At 64.4% G+C, this 14,839-nt stretch overlaps 1 protein-coding gene and 1 long non-coding RNA gene across 2 annotated transcripts in view; one reads left to right on the forward strand and one right to left on the reverse strand.

Moving 5' to 3' along the window:
* Positions 1 to 14,839, forward strand: part of KCNQ1 (potassium voltage-gated channel subfamily Q member 1) — a 314,470-nt gene that overhangs the window by 261,794 nt on the left and 37,837 nt on the right. The window lies entirely within an intron of this gene.
* On the reverse strand, positions 10,496 to 13,704 carry LOC125124822 (uncharacterized). The gene is made up of 3 exons (XR_007134319.1): positions 13,149 to 13,704; positions 12,192 to 12,324; positions 10,496 to 10,670 (listed from the first exon to the last, which is right to left on the reverse strand). It is a non-coding gene; the product is annotated as an uncharacterized LOC125124822 (long non-coding RNA).

The following is a 14,839-nucleotide window of genomic DNA, read 5'->3' on the forward strand; positions in this document are numbered from 1 at the left end:
TTCTCAAACTGGGGGCCCCTCTGACCTCCAGATCCTCATCTACGGAACGGGAGCCAGCGCCCAGGCCAGGAAAGCAGCGTTTGGGGGCACCTGTGTCTCGGGTGCTGCCCTCGGGAAGGCCCAAGAACTCGCTACCTCTCAGGAGAGACTCCGTCTGGCAGGACCCGGGCCATTGGGAAGGGGCTGGAGGATGTGCTGGCTGGCAGGAAAGAACTCTGGGGGTCAGAGAGCAAGGCACGAGCTCCCTGGGGGAACCGTGTTCCAGGCAGAGGGCACGGCAGGGGGAATGCCCTGTGGTGTGGCTGTGCTCTGCTTGTTTGAGCACACCCCGTGGTGGTGTGACCACGGGGAGCCTGGAGGTGGGAGCAGGCGGGTACAGAGCACTGGGGCTCTGAGCAGCTGGAAGACGGGAGGCTTCCCTCGCGGGGGGCGGGTCTTGGGTTTTGAGCCGTGTTCCCTGGCACACTGAGCACGGAGTAAAGAGGAGCAGGTGTGGCTGCAAGGCAGCTCGGGGCCAGCACACACCCCCATCCCGCCTCCTGCCCCGCGGCGCTGCCGCCCCCACCCTGGCAGGCAGGTTGGTCCATGTACCCAGCCCCCTCTGTCCCCACCAGCCAGGAGCTACAGGTCAGGTCTCACACACACAGGCCATCTGGGGGACCGCGAGGCGGCCCGGCCACCTGCCACCCACACGGGGACGCTCTATCCAAGAAACTCCACCCACCCCTCCCTGGCGGGACCTGCAGACACGCCGCCCACAGCGGGAGCTTCTCAGGCTGCTATAAGGCCCTGGCCTGGGAGGCCGACGCCCAGGCCACCTGTGTCACCCAGCCACCCTCAGAGCAGCATTAGAGACAGGAATTGGGTGAGGTCCAGGCAGAGCACAGCCCATGGGGCAGGAAGGGCCTCACCTTGCGAACAAGACCCGGTATCACCGGGCCGTGTGCGGCCCAGCCCGGGCACCCAGCACACGTGGGGTTGTGCTGTTGCGGTGCCACTCCCAATAGCCGGACTGGGAACTGCGCCAGCCGGGCGTGGGAGGGTGTCTTCCTGCCCGCACCTTCTCTGGGACCCACGGTTGTCCTCAAACACGAGCCCTCTGATCCAGACGAAGGGACCGGAAGTCACACCAGCGGAGACTAGAGAAGACAAGCAAGGGTCCCTGTGTCCGCTGGGCACCGAGGACAGCAGGGCTGCCGCTGTAGACAGGACGGGCTGGTTCCTGCCCCGTGGACTGCACAGTTGGTGGGCAGAGGAGGGGGTGCCCAGAAGGACCCACAGCACATATTTTCCAGCTGAAAAGCAACCAGGGCTCCTGTGGGCGGGGGTCCGGGGCCTGGAGACAAGCAGGGCGAACCAGGTGGAGCGGGTGTGGGTGGAAGGGCTCCCAGAGTCCGCAGCCTGTGCCAAGGCCCTGGGCCCCGAGGGCATGGCCCTCTCAGGCCGGGAGAGCAGGAGAGGTGGAGCCAGGCCCTGCCAGCCACATGGGGACTTAGAGGTCACCTGTGAGCCCAGGGGGGGGCAGGCGTGGCCCTGGCTTCTCCAGGAGGAGGCTAGAGGCAGGTGTAAGTGGGGCGTCCCCAGAGCAGCCAAGGGCCGCGGTGCGGTTAGGACAGAGCGCATGTGCCCTGAGCCAGGGTCGACAGCTGGGGGTGACATCCCGCAGCTCACAGGACCCGTAGGTGGACAGGACAGGCAGACCGAGGGGACAGGGTGTGGTGAGGGACCCAGTTTCTGCTGAGAGCACCTGGGTGGGGCACAGAGCTGCTTAGCGGGGTGCCGGTGGGGGCGGGGCAAGTCCGGGGCTCAGCTTGAGCTCCCTCCCGGGTGTGCCGTGGGCAGCTGGACTCTACTTGGCCATCAAGTGGAAAAGCAGGAAAGAGCTGGGAGGGAAGGGCTGCAGAGATGGGACGACGGCGAGACCCAGCCTAGGCAGTGCCAGGGAGGGGAAGATGTGGCTGCGGGTTGGGCCAGGGGCGGGTGGGGGTCACTCTGACTCAGGCCAGGCTCTTGGATCTTGGGAGGACTTGGGACCCTAAAGGCACAGGAGAGAAGCTGGTGTGTCTGGGATTAGAGGGAGCAGCGTGGCGCCCCCAACGTCCAGGGAGGGCTTCCCAGGAGCAGAGGCCTCGGGCCGGCCATTCCCAGGGACAGGTGACAGGCAGGGCAGCAGCGGGCGCTGTATCTGCTGGACAAGAGAGGGCCCCTCAGGGCACCAGGACCCACGGTCCATCCTAGGGACGCTGTCCGCGGTCCCATGCCCATCCCTCCCGAGTCAGGGGAGCCCTCCTGTCCCCCGAAGGCGAGGGCGTGCCGGTGGGTGTGAGCGTGTGGCAGAAGGCCTGGGGGACGGGGCTGTGCTGGCGTCTAGCAGGAGCTGGCCCAACACTTTGTATTTCTTCCCCCGAGCTCACATTTGATGCGCAGTGAGGAGTGGAGGAGACACAGGCGGTGCTTCACGGTGGCACTTCTGAGGGTGACACTGCCACAGTAAACGTGCCCATGTGAGCGAAGGGGGTGGCACCAGGGAGTGTTTCGTCACTCGGGTTGGAGCCCCTAGATGTGAAGGGACCCCCACGTGACCCTGGCAGCACCGCCCCCCCCCAGCGAGGGCCCTCCATCTCCTCATTTGTGAGGTGGGGGCAACAGCCACCCTCCCTCCGTCCCCGCCCCCCCACAGGCACCTGCTCCTAGAAGTCCCCCCCGCTGGGCTGGAAAAGACAGGCTCTCTGCCAGGCTCCTGGGGTGCAAACGTAAGTTAGTTTTCCTTACAAAAGGGCGGGGCCTGGCATCACGGTGACAACTGCAAGCAGGATCGGGGGCAGGGTTCTGACAGTGGGGCCAGCGGGGAGGACCAGCGGTCTGCTCGGGCCAGGGAAGGCCCGGGGCTGGGCAGGACATGGTCCGAGTCCTTCAGCCCTCGCTCTGTCCTGCGGTGGGACTGAAGGCGCCCAGGCTGGCTGAGCTGCACAGCTCCAATTTGGGGAACAAACGGAAAGGAGACAGAGAGGCTGGTCGCTGGATCCCCAGGGCCACGTTGGTCCCCAGAAGGCAGCGCAGGACCCCCTGCCCTACCGCAGGCCCGGGGGCAGCAGGGCCAGCTCTGTGACCCCCTCCTTCTCTGGGCCTGCGTGGACAGAGACCACCGTCCTGGTGGGCTCCGTCGAGGTTGAGGGAGCAGGCTGGTGGGTGGCTGTGACCTTTGATGGCGATGCAGCAGGCGATGCCCCCTCCTGGTTCCCCAACATCCGTCTCCAGGCTTGGACTCCGGGGAGCCCAGCGTGGAGCCTGAGATACCCCACTCGCTCCTGGGCCGTCTCACAGGCATGTCCACGGTCACAAACGCCCTCCTCTGAGAGGGGCTGTGTCCGGGTCGTGGGCCTCCCACCGTGCCTGCTCCGCCAGCCCCACAGGGCTGCTGGGCCCCCCAGATAAAGGGCCCACTGAGGCCCAGGGCAGTGGGACGGCCTCGGGGTTTCCCAGGAAGCCGGAGACTGTGAGCCGTTCTTCCCTGCTCTGGGCCCATCCTTGTCCCCACACAAGCCCCATTGCTGCGCTGTCCCGCCCACACCACCTGACAGATGTGACAGTGACAAGACGACAGGGCAGGCAAACGCTTGCTCTTCGGGGCCAACACAAGCGGCCTTTATCCCGGCCGTAAATGGTTTCTGTGTCGCGGGAACCGTGCCTGTCCCAGGCCTAACCCCCAGTGGCCAGCGAGGCGAAACTGGGTCCCCAGGGAGAGGCTCCATCACACATGGCTGGTGGCAAGTGGTGGCCTGCCATCCCCACGGGGCCACAAAGGATACTGTCCCAGCCTCACCTGGGCTGTCCCCAGAACCCAGGATCTATCTGTAGGACTCTGCCCGCAGCTTCGCGGCACACAGCTTCCGCAGGCTTGGGGAGGCCCCGGAGGACAAGGATGGGGCCTGAGGCCGGGAGCGTGGGGAGGCCGGCAACAGGCTGGCCTCCCCGCCCAGCAGCCACCGGCCAGCTGGGCACGGGCTGCAATGTGCCGTGAATGAGCCCTCTCTCCTCTGTCCCCTGCCAGGTGGGCAGAGGGACAGAGCCTCTTGGTCAGGCCTGTGCCCAGGAGAGCTGGCCACAGGAGGCCAAACCTGCCCTGCAAACCACCTGCTTTTAGTGATCTGGTGTCAGATCCTACATGATCTAGCCCCCACATCCCCCCGTAGCCCTCACGGCCATGCCAGCCCTGCATTTGCTGCCCACACAGGTGAAGCCCCCTGTCCGGCTACCTGCCCGCCTTCAGCCCCCGCTCTGTGGCCCGAGGGTCCTGCCCCCATCCTGTGCCCATCTGACCACCCCGTTGTATGTCTCGAGGGCTCCCTGCCCTCTCTGCCTGGCGGGGGCATGTGGTCTTTAGCGTGGCCCCCCTGCCTCTGTGCTCCACTGCCCTAGCCACTTGGAGGACACACAGCCTCCCACACCCTGAGCCTCTCCCAGGACACCTCCGTGGGTGTCACTGTGCCCTCACCTCCCTTCTCACCGTCAGGCGGGGTCCTGGAGAAGCTTCCACAGTCCCACCTGCCGGCCGGCTCACTGCCGACGCGTCGCCAGGGCTCCTCGGCGCTCATCACCTGAGCTGTTCCCACTGAAGGCTCCCTTGGGGCACTTGGTCACCCCGCGCGGCCCCCCTCCCCAGCCAGGGTCACCTTAAAAATAGCGGGGGACGCGTTTGTAGCAGCAGCAGACCCTTTTAGATGAATTTTTCGGTAACGCAAATTGATGCCAAGTTCCAAAAAAAAAAAAAAAAAACCACTCTATTTCCTCATTAACATAATTGCAAACAGAACGAATCTTTCTTGATTTCATGTAAACAACAGCTTGAAATAGTTTATAATCCTTGCAGGTATCAAATTAAGTTTTTACTTATGGTCTGGAAATTAATTACCCTTAGAGCGAGACAAATGTGAAAACTGTGTATTTTTGACAAGAAAATTAAGCAGCTATTGGGGAAATGTAACTTAATCGTCACAGAGAAAATTGTTTATAAATTGGTCGCGTTGTTTGAACGCCCGCCTCTTCAGCTGGGGGGTGGGTTCGCTCGTGTGTGTGCGTCTGCCTGATTCTGGGCGTTATTGGGGTAACGGCAGAGGAAGGGGCCAGAGGGGCCGGGACCAGGGTGGGGAGGGGGAAGCGGGGAGGGAAGCGAGAACCCTCGCCGAAGGAACCGATGAGGCAGGAGCCGCGTGAGGCCAGGAGATGGTCAGGGCAGCGCTTCCTGCCAGGATGGCCCGGAAGCAGCTCCCTCAGGTCCCTGGGGGCAAGGTCCAGGCAGAGGGACAGCACGAGCAAAGGCCCTGGGGCAGGAATGAGCTGGAGCAGAAAGGAGGCCAGCGCGGCAGTAGCTCGGGAGCAGGGACAGCGCAGGGGAGGAGCTTGCAGAGGCAGGGCTGTGGTTCTCGGATCCTGGGTCGGCTGGGGGGTCACTCCCTGTGTGTGTGTGTGTGTGTGTGTGCGCGCACGCGTGTGTGATTTCTAAAGGTCAGGGTTGTACAGACAGAGCAAGTTCCCCGTCAGAGAAGGTGACCGAGCAGAGGCCCACCCACCACTTAGCAGGCTGTGGGGAGCTGCCTGGAGGCTGTGGCCAGGGGAGGGTGTGTTTCCCACACCTGTCCTTCAGAGCTCCAGGGTCCGGCGTGGGAGGGGGGGTGTGGCATGGCAGATGACCACCAGGCCGGGACCGTGGGACTGGGCCTGAGGGCGGGCGGCAGGATCACAAAGCCCCCTCTGGCTGCCCACTCTGAAGAAGGTTCTGGAAGGGACCGCGGAGCAGGGGTCCACGAGGCTCCCAGGGTGGACAGTGGTGGTGGGGGGTGAGGGTGACACCAGCGCCAGTGAGAGGCAGGGGCCGGGGGCAGCTTGATGGCTGAGTTGGAGGGAGCTGGGTGGCAGTCAGGAGGCAAGTCTGAGACTGGCCAGCTCTCAGCCTCTCCAGGGCTCTGGAGCACAGCTCCTCCGCTCGGGGGGCTGCTCCCAAAGTCTCAGGTGGCGGCTCGGCGTCTCCTGGGGGACTCCCCACCCCACGCCCTCCACCCTGCTGTCTCTGCGGCCCCCATCTCGCCGTTGTTATGTTAGCACGGGCTGCCAGAATGGGCCCCCCTCCTGCCGGACAGTTTAAACAAGGCGTCTGCTTCTCCTAGGCCTGGAGGCTGGACCTCCGAGGCCAAGGTGTGGACCGATTCCGTGTCCCGGCTGGTGCTGGTCACACACCCCCGTGTCCCCTCATGGCCTCTTCTCCGCACACAGAGCAGAGCAGGCTCTGGTACCTCCCTCCTCCTTGAAAGGACCCCAGCCTACGGGATCACCGCCTCACCCCGAAGTCCTCATTCAGCCGTAACCAGCCGCCCAACGCGGTCACATTGGGCTCCAGAGCTGCAACACAGGAACCTGGGGGACCACAGTCCCGGCCGTGACACCTGTCCCCTGCCAGGGCACCCAGGCGTGGAGCCCAGTGCTCCCCCAGGCTGTGCCGTCGCCCATGCAACACGCAGGAGTGAGACGTGACAGTTTAGGGAGGGAGAGCTGGGGTCACGGGGTGTCCTTGTTCCTCAGGGCCACACCCTCTGGCCAAGTCAGGAGAACACAGCCTGTCCACGCGGTGACGGGACCCTGGTCTGAGCAGCTCCAGGGCTCCGCCCCCCGCCCCCACCCCCGGCACACACTGACCCCAGGAGGCCGGAGCCCGGGGCAGGCCTGGGCAAGGGTGGGGCCTGCGGCAGGTCCGGGCCTTGGGTGGCATCTATCAGGGGAGGGGAGAGGCCTTTGTGTCCTCGCGGTGGTGAGCTTGGCAACGTGGTGTGTCTTTGTCATCTTGGTCCCACCTTCCCTCCCCCGTGGCTGGCTGGGGACACTGAGGCTTGGGTCCTCCCCACCCGGCCACACACCTGTGGTCCTCATGGGGCTTTCAGGATGGCCGCCCACCCCGGCCGCTCTGAGGTGGACAGAGTGGACCTGGGCCCAGCCTGGCACCTCGTAGGCCCCCGGGAACAGGACTCTGCCCCCAGCAAGCAGACCCATGTGGCAGAACCTGCAGCTCCGGGGGCTGATCAGCCCCCAACCAGAATGTCCCCTGGGAAAGTGCCAGACACACACAGTGTGGCCCCCAGCCCGACACAGAGCCTGGTCTCGCCCCCCCCCCAAAGCGCGGTGTGGGCTGTAAAGTGAGGGTGTGGCTCTGTCTGCCCCAGGCAGGCCCCCTGACGGCGGGGACACCCCTCTGACCCTCCCTCCAGCCACCCTCTGCACGCCACCCTCAGCGTCCTGCCCTCTGACGAGGAAGCGCGGGCTCTGCTGGCAGAGAGGAAGCGGGCGAGGCCTCCCCAGACCCGCAGACGCCCGGCCTTCTACTTCCGAGCCCACACGGCCTGGCCTCCGCCCCTCAGCGGGGAGACCCTTCCCACCCCAGGACCCGGGGACAGGGGTGGGTCAGCGCTCTCAGCTCTCCCTTCCCCAGGCCTGTCACCCCCGGACAGACCCAGGGACCTCCCACTACTCCGCCTTGGGACAGGCGTAGTTCCCATCTCCCTTTGGGGCCTATGTTTCCCCATCTGTAAAATGGGGGGCGGAGGGACCCCAACTTGGGGAGAGATGGGACATGTTTCTCTGGAGCTGAGCTCTCTCCAGGTGGGGGGGTGTTCTTGCTGTTATTGCTACAGAAGGGGTGCAGCAGGGGCTCGGGCTTGGCGCTATGACCAGGGTCCATGAGGTCCTGGAGGGGGAAGTGTGGAACCTTCTAGACTACCAGGTCTGCTGGCGAGGAGGGTGACAGGACAGCGGACTTGGCCCCAGGCCCTGTTTCTGGCCAGTGGAGCGGGGACACAGTGCTACCTCCCAGGGCTTGTCAGTATTAGCTGTCATCCTGCTGCCACCCTGGGGCACAGGAAGCCCACGTTACACCTGCCGGAGACAGGCCGTGCCTGGGCAAGGCCGCTGTACCCCTGGGGCTCGGGGCCCACTCCCCATGATTTGCTCTTTTGGGACAGCGGCTTTGAAGCCACCCTGCCTCGCAACACTGGTGCCCCCAGAGTCCCCGAGAAGTGGGGACAGGCTCCCAGGCATGGATGGTGACAGGCCCACCAGCAGCTGATTTCCCTGGCTGCCCCCCAGGGTGGCACTTGCCAGGGGGCAGAGGGCTCCAGGCACCTCCCCCATGGCCACGGCGGAGACCCCCAGTCCAGAAACTCGAGGGTCCCGGGGGAGGGTCACCTGCTCAGGACCATAGGCTGGGGTGGGGGAGGGGGCGGGGCACCGCCCACTCCCAACCCCTTGCCCTGCTCAGGCTCGTCAGGCTCCAGGAAGGTCCGTGGCCCTCCCGGGAGACCCTCAGCATTGCCCGCATCGGCCACACAGTGCGCTGGGCTCAACTGTACCACAGGGCCACCCCGGAGCCCCCATCTGGCCTCACAGCACATAGGGACTCACCAAAGATGAGCCCTGTCCTGGCCCCTCTTACAGCAGGAGGCAGGCAGGCAGGGCAGGTCCCAGGGCGAGATGGGTTGCCCAGGCGCCTGCCAATGTGGCACCCAAGCCTGGAGACAGAGATGTCAGGACCCCAGTGGGGGCCCATGCCAGGCACCCCAGGGCCAGCAGGGCCGTGCAGGATTCCCGGCTTGTCCAGACGTGCTCCAGGCTCACCCCGAGTCCAGGACAGACGGATAAACAGCATCCGTGAGGCCACGGGGCCTCCGAGGGGCCGCTAGCCTGCCGCGCTCAGGCTTGGCCAGGGCAGGATGCTCCTGGCCGAGGGTCAGCCCCAGCCTAGGCGGGGGCCAGCAGGGGCCTAGCCTGGAAGCCCTGAAGCCTGTGCCGGGGAGGGGAGCCCGCTGTGGGCTTGGGGGGCTGTCTGCAGGGCTCGTGGTGTGTGTAAAAAGACATTCTGAAGCCAGGTGGGGTTGTGGGGTCCTCCAGACCCTGGAGAGCGCGCTGAGGTCCCCGGGAACTCCGGCTGGGGCTGGGGCTGGGGCTGGAGCCGGTGTACCTCACCGCCCCCGCAGGCCGTGCTGATCCCCAGGGGCCGGGCCGGAGGAGGGGGAGCAGGGCAGGAAGGGTCTGTGTGCTGGGGCTGAGGAGGGGGATTCAGACAGCCCGCCAGGACTGGGGCACACAAGCCTGGGCCTGCGCCCTCTGCAGCCCTGCCACCAGCCCCTTTCCTGCCCCAGCCTGCCCGCCGCAGTTCAGGGGCTGGTGCCCGCCCGCAGCCTGCCCCCCAGATGCCCAGGGCTGTTGCCTGCCCAGACTTGCCCCTGGAGTTCCTGGGCCCTTCTTTCTCCTGTCCCCTCGGCCACGTCGCCACTCCTCTCTTGCCCCCAGTTCGGCCTCACCCGGCTGCCTCTATAGATGTGTGGGCACCCAGGTGCTCAGGGAAGGGGGGGCCCCAGGCAGCCACTGGTTCTGGTCATCCGTTGATTCCACAGCCTCAGGAGCCCCCAGGACAGGCAGGGCACGAGGAGCTGAAGGCCTGGGGGGGCATGAAGGGAGCCCGTGTCAGGCCCACCGAGGACATGCATGTGCCCTTGGGTGTCGCTCCTGCATCTGAAATGTGGAGTGTCCCAGGGGCCCCTCAGCGCTCCAAGGTCGCCAACAGGAGGCGTGGAGGGGAGGCGGTTCCGTTCCAGGGACCGCAAGAACCGCAGCTCACAGGCGCTAAGCCCTGCATCACCACCCGTGAATTGGCACCACTGCTCTGCCCACTCTGTGTTCAAGGGGACTGAGGCCCACGGTCACGCAAAGGCTGAGCAGCAGGAGTGGCATTTGTCCCCGGGCCACCTGGCTCCACCAGGAATGCAGAATAGTGCTTCTGATAGGGGCAGGCCAGCAGCACCACAAACCAGGGGGGGACGCTGACAACACCAGCGGCTTAGGTAGAAAACTAAGGTAGCATATGTTGCTGCCAGCAGACAGCAAACGCCAGGGCAGTCAGGCTGCGGGTGAGAGACTGAAGCCATTTAGAAAACCAGAACCTGGAGGGGCCCTGGTGGGGCAGCACGTTAAGGATCTGGCATTGCCTCCGTTGTGGTGCAGGCAGCAGCTGCTGCAGGGGTTCCATCCCCGGCCCAGGAACTTCCACGTGCCGCGGGTGCCACCCCCCAAAAATGAAAAAGAGAATCTAGAAAGAATGTGTGCCTAGCCAGCCATCCTTGGGCGCTGGGTTCCCGCCCTTGAGCAGCAGGAAGAGGTGCCCTCTGGCCTGAGCGGTCAGGCTGAGAGCGGGAAGTGGAGAGCAAAGGCCACAGCCCCGCCGCCGCCGCCTGCCCTCCCGGCCAGCAGGCTGGGAGAGAACCGCAGCCGATGGTGGAGTGTGATGGTTTTCGGTATGAAAGACGCCAAATCCATGAGGAAAGCAGTAAAGAGCAGGCAAAAGAAAACAGGAAAGACTGCCCACAGAGAAGGGCCTCAAAGCCCGCGCAAAGATCCCGAACGCCTTTTGTCCAAAAGGCGGGGCCCATCAGCCACACCCTGCAGGTCTAATCCGGCCCTCGGCCTGTCTTGTAAATAAAGTTTTATTAGAACACAGGGGCAGCCACTGGCGTGTGATCCGCAGCTGGCTGCTCTCAGGCTGCCACGCAGACTTGAGGAGTTGTGGCCCTGGACCTGGACGCCTTCCCTCCAGGCCTCCACGGGAGAGTTTGCTGCCCTCGGGCTGGGACCTGAACAGGGGACAGGCGAGACGGGCCAAAGTGGACCTGACCGTCGAACACGTGCTGGAGCACCCCACGGACCCCGTTAGCTCGGTGTCGCTTCCGCTTCCGGAAAGCGCTCTGCTGAGATGCATCCAGGGGGGTCACAAGCTGTTCCTCTCCCCGGGACCCTGTCTGCCTCCTTCCAAACCTCCATCCCCAAAGAACAAACCAGCGTCACCCACGGAGTCCTGAGCAGGCAAATTAATCACAGCCTTAGTTATGGCAGGAGAGGGGTCGGAGACGGCCCGCGTAGCCAGCCTTCGCGGGATGCTCGGCTGTGGCCGTGCCCTTTAGGGGCAGTAGTGACCCTGGACAATGCCCAGCGTACCTGGTGACTCAGGGACCCACAGGGCACTGCACGATCCCAGCCTGGGCGGGGCGCGTGCAGGAGAAACGCCACCTCCAGGACAAAGCAAGACTTTCACTGCCGCCGTCTCTGGAGGGTGGACTTAGAGATAGGTGTGTTTTGAGAGGTTTTTGTGTATTTTTGAGAATCTGCCGTCACCAGTGGTTCTTGTTTTTGTGGCGGGGTAGGGACATTAATGCAGAGACAAGGAGGGGGGGGTTTTGAGGGGCTTCCGGCCGAAAGGAGGGTCTCTGACCCCTCCGTCCTTGCCTCCGTGGGGCCTAATCCCCGTCCTTCCCAGACCGTGGCCATGTCGGGTCGCCGCGCACAGCAAAGCCCGGCCACCTCATCCAGGGAGGGCGCCTGACCCTGCCCTGGGCCGTGGGGACCCGGGACCCACCTGTCCCTCGCCCCAGCTGGGCTGAGCGGCCGAGCGCGGTGTGACCTGCCTGCTCCGTCTTCCCAGCGCCCGAGTGTCCGCTCCCCACGAGCCCTTGGCACCACACTGGGCTGTGTGTTGGGGCTGCAGCCCCCTGGCTGGGGTGGGGTTGGAGCCTCGTGGGCTCCTGAGACCCTGACTTGCTCCCTCTCCCCCTCCCCCGCCCCGGCACCCCCCTCACTCCATCCGTGGGCCTGGTCCAGGCTCCAGTGGTTTGGGGCGGGGGTCTGCCCACAAGGAAGCTGCTGCCCTTCCAGGAACGGGCGCCCGAAGCCCCCCTGAGGCCTCTGGCCCAGCCTGCCCCCGAAGATGGGCCGGAGCGGAAGGACGGGGCCACGGTGGCCGGGAGGGGTGGCAGGGGCCGCGGGCCGGGGCAGCGGCGGCGACCGCGGGGAGAGTCTCGGCTCTTTCCAAGGCGCCAAGGTTTCCTCGTCGCAGAATGAAGTAAATGGGACAATTAAGGGGGGCAGTTTTTAAATTGCCGCTTTAACCCATTTGGAACTCTGCTAATTATTCTCTTGGGGAAAGAAATGCAGGTTCATTATTATAATGAGCTTTGGGCAAAATATTTCATCAAGTCTGACAGGCTGCAGTGACTCCTTAGCAAAGTGCCTGGAGCTCCGGGGGCCCCTCGCCCGCCCCACTCGGGGCTAATTGCCCGTCCAGTCCCTGGGCGGTGGGTGTGCTGTTTTAATTCGCTTACGAAAAGCCCCGCTTTGATGTCCGGTTCCAGATAAGGACCGCGGGCCGAGAGCTGACGGCCGGCTGAGCGGGTCTGCGGCCTCTGGGCCCCGGGCCAAGGCGCTGCCATGAGGTAACTGCACAAACAGCCCTGCCTGAAAAAATATGCTTTTGTTGCGCTAATAAATCTCTTCTCGGAACGCTCCCCGCCAGCCCTCCGCTCTCCTCGGCCCGCGCTGCCTGCGGCCTTCCTGCCGGGCGCGGTGCGGGCAGCCCGCGATGGGGACCTGGGGCCCCGACGGGCCGCGGGGCGGGCGGGCGCGGGGGGGCGGGGGGGCCTCTCCCGCCCCTCCCCCACGGCCGCCGCCCGCCCCCTCCCCCAGCCCGCCGCCCCCGCGCCCCTCCAGCTCCTCCCTCACTTCCTGTGCAGGCCGCCGGGCCGAGACCTCTCTCTGCCCCTTTTCCCTTCGGCGATCGCGGGGGAGGGGGAGGGGGCAGATCAGGATGGGGCGACCTCTCCGCCCCCACCCCACCCCCCCGCCTCCCGGAGGCCTGGGGGACCGTGGGCAGCCCTGCACTTTGGAGCCGGAAAGCAGCGCGGCCCGGCCTGCCCGGGGCCACAGGGGTCGGCCCGGTGGAGAAGGGGCCGGCACAGCTCCTGCCGCCATCGGGCCGCGAGGAGCCCCACACGGGCACCCTGCCCACCCCAGGCGATCCTGGGAGCCAGGAGCCAGGGGGCTGCGAGGTGGGGGGGGCAGCCGCTGTGGCACCTCTGGGCCCCACTCCTCGCCCACCCCCGCGTCACCCCTCCGTGTCCCCTGCCCCAGTCTCAGGGGCGTTCCTCAGCCCCAATCGCCTGGCCAGCGCCCACTGCTCTCCTCTGGCCTGACACTTAGCCTGCCCCACTCTCACGTCCGCCCCAGGCCATGCGGCGCCTGGCGCCTCCCAGCCACCCTCTAGAAGCCCACCCTTCACTCACCAGCTCCCCGCAGCCCCTGGGATCGCTCCTAGCGGTGTGAGCGAGGTTGGAGCAGAGGAAGCCTTGGGACCCTGGCCCTCCCAGCCGCGCAGCCGCGGGCACCCGGTGAGCCTTGGATTCCGCACATCCGTCAGGAGGAAAGAGGACACTTGCTCCGGGACTGTGGCCAGGATTACCTGGAGCCCTGTCTGTCGAGCACCTGGCCGGGCGCCCGGCACGTGGCGAGGTGGAAGTTCTTGCTTCCCGCCCCCTCTTGTGGGCACTGCTGTGGGCACCGCTGTGGGTTTGTCTTCCCCGCCTGCTGCCAAGCGCCAGACCAAGATTTAATGCCAGCTGCCTGGGGCATCAGAAGGCTGGTGGGATGCAGCTCAGAGGGAAGGTATCCAGGCTGACCCGGCGACCCCCACAGCATCCGCCCGAGCCCCTACCGTGTCCCAGACGGCCCACGGTGCTGGAGGTGCTGCCGGGACAAGCTGGCGTTCCTGGCATCATGGAGCTGCCCCTGGTCAAAAATACACCATAATGACAGACCTGGATAATCACTGTGCAGGAACAGAGCAGGGCACTGTGACAGCGGGGAGCCAGGGTGGTCAGGGAAGACCTCCGGGGGAGGGGCGTCCGAAAATAGCACTCGGAGTTGCTATTAATAGGCTTCCGTGCAGAGGCATCCAGAGGAGAAAACACGAGAAGGATCCTGGATTCTCCGTAGATGACTAGCACTCATTTTTTTCCAGCAGAAGTGTTTAGATGGAGTGATAGGTGTTTGAATTTCTAGAAAATTCAAACAGTACAGAAAGGTTGGAAGAGAAAAGTGAAAACCTCCAGGGCCTTCCTTCTTCATCCTAAGGATCCCTCGGCATCCCCGAATTACCCACCAGTAGCCTGAGGGGAGCAGCTTTCCAGACACTGCCCTGCACGCTGCGTAGGGAAAGGGCAGGAGAGGAGATGGGGCGGGGGGTAGGGAGGAAGAGACAGATGGATGTGTGGTTGGGGGATGGATGGATGCGTGGACGAGTAGGTGAGTGGACAGGTGGGTGGGCGGATGATGGATGGATGGATGTGTCGTTGAGGGACGGGTGGATGGATGGATGGGTAGATGGAGGGGCAGGTGGGTGGATGGAGGGGTGGGTAGGTGGATGATGGGTGGATGGAGGGACGGATGGGTAGATGTCGGATGGATGGATGGATGGGTGAATGGGTGGAGGATGGATGGGTAGATGGACAGATGGGCGGATGGATGGATGGGTGTGTGGGTGGAGGATTGATGGATGGATGGATGGATGGGCGGATGGATTGTGGGTGGGAGATGGATGGGTGGATGGATGGGTGAGTGGGTGGAGGATTGATGGATGGATGGGCGGATGGATTGTGGGTGGGAGATGGATGGGTGGATGGATGGGCGGATGGACAAAGAGATATACCGGCAGAAACTATGATGAACGTGGTACTGCCAATCGTGATTTATTCATTTTCCTCAACAAATAAAGGCGAAAAAAAACAAGGGGAATAGAAAAATAGCTGAATGCAGATAAACATCTCTTCACCAAAGGAGAAATTCATTTCTAAATGTCACTTTCATGTCAAAAAATATGGGAAATGATGGGAAGGTGTGGGGTCTTGCAGGCCTCTTTCGGTTTTACGTGGCATCAAACGATGCTACAGTCCTGCTCACCCTCCTTCCTGCTTCCCAG

This window comes from Phacochoerus africanus, chromosome 4 (genome assembly GCF_016906955.1).
Source record: "Phacochoerus africanus isolate WHEZ1 chromosome 4, ROS_Pafr_v1, whole genome shotgun sequence".
Classification (NCBI taxonomy): Eukaryota; Metazoa; Chordata; class Mammalia; order Artiodactyla; family Suidae; genus Phacochoerus; species Phacochoerus africanus.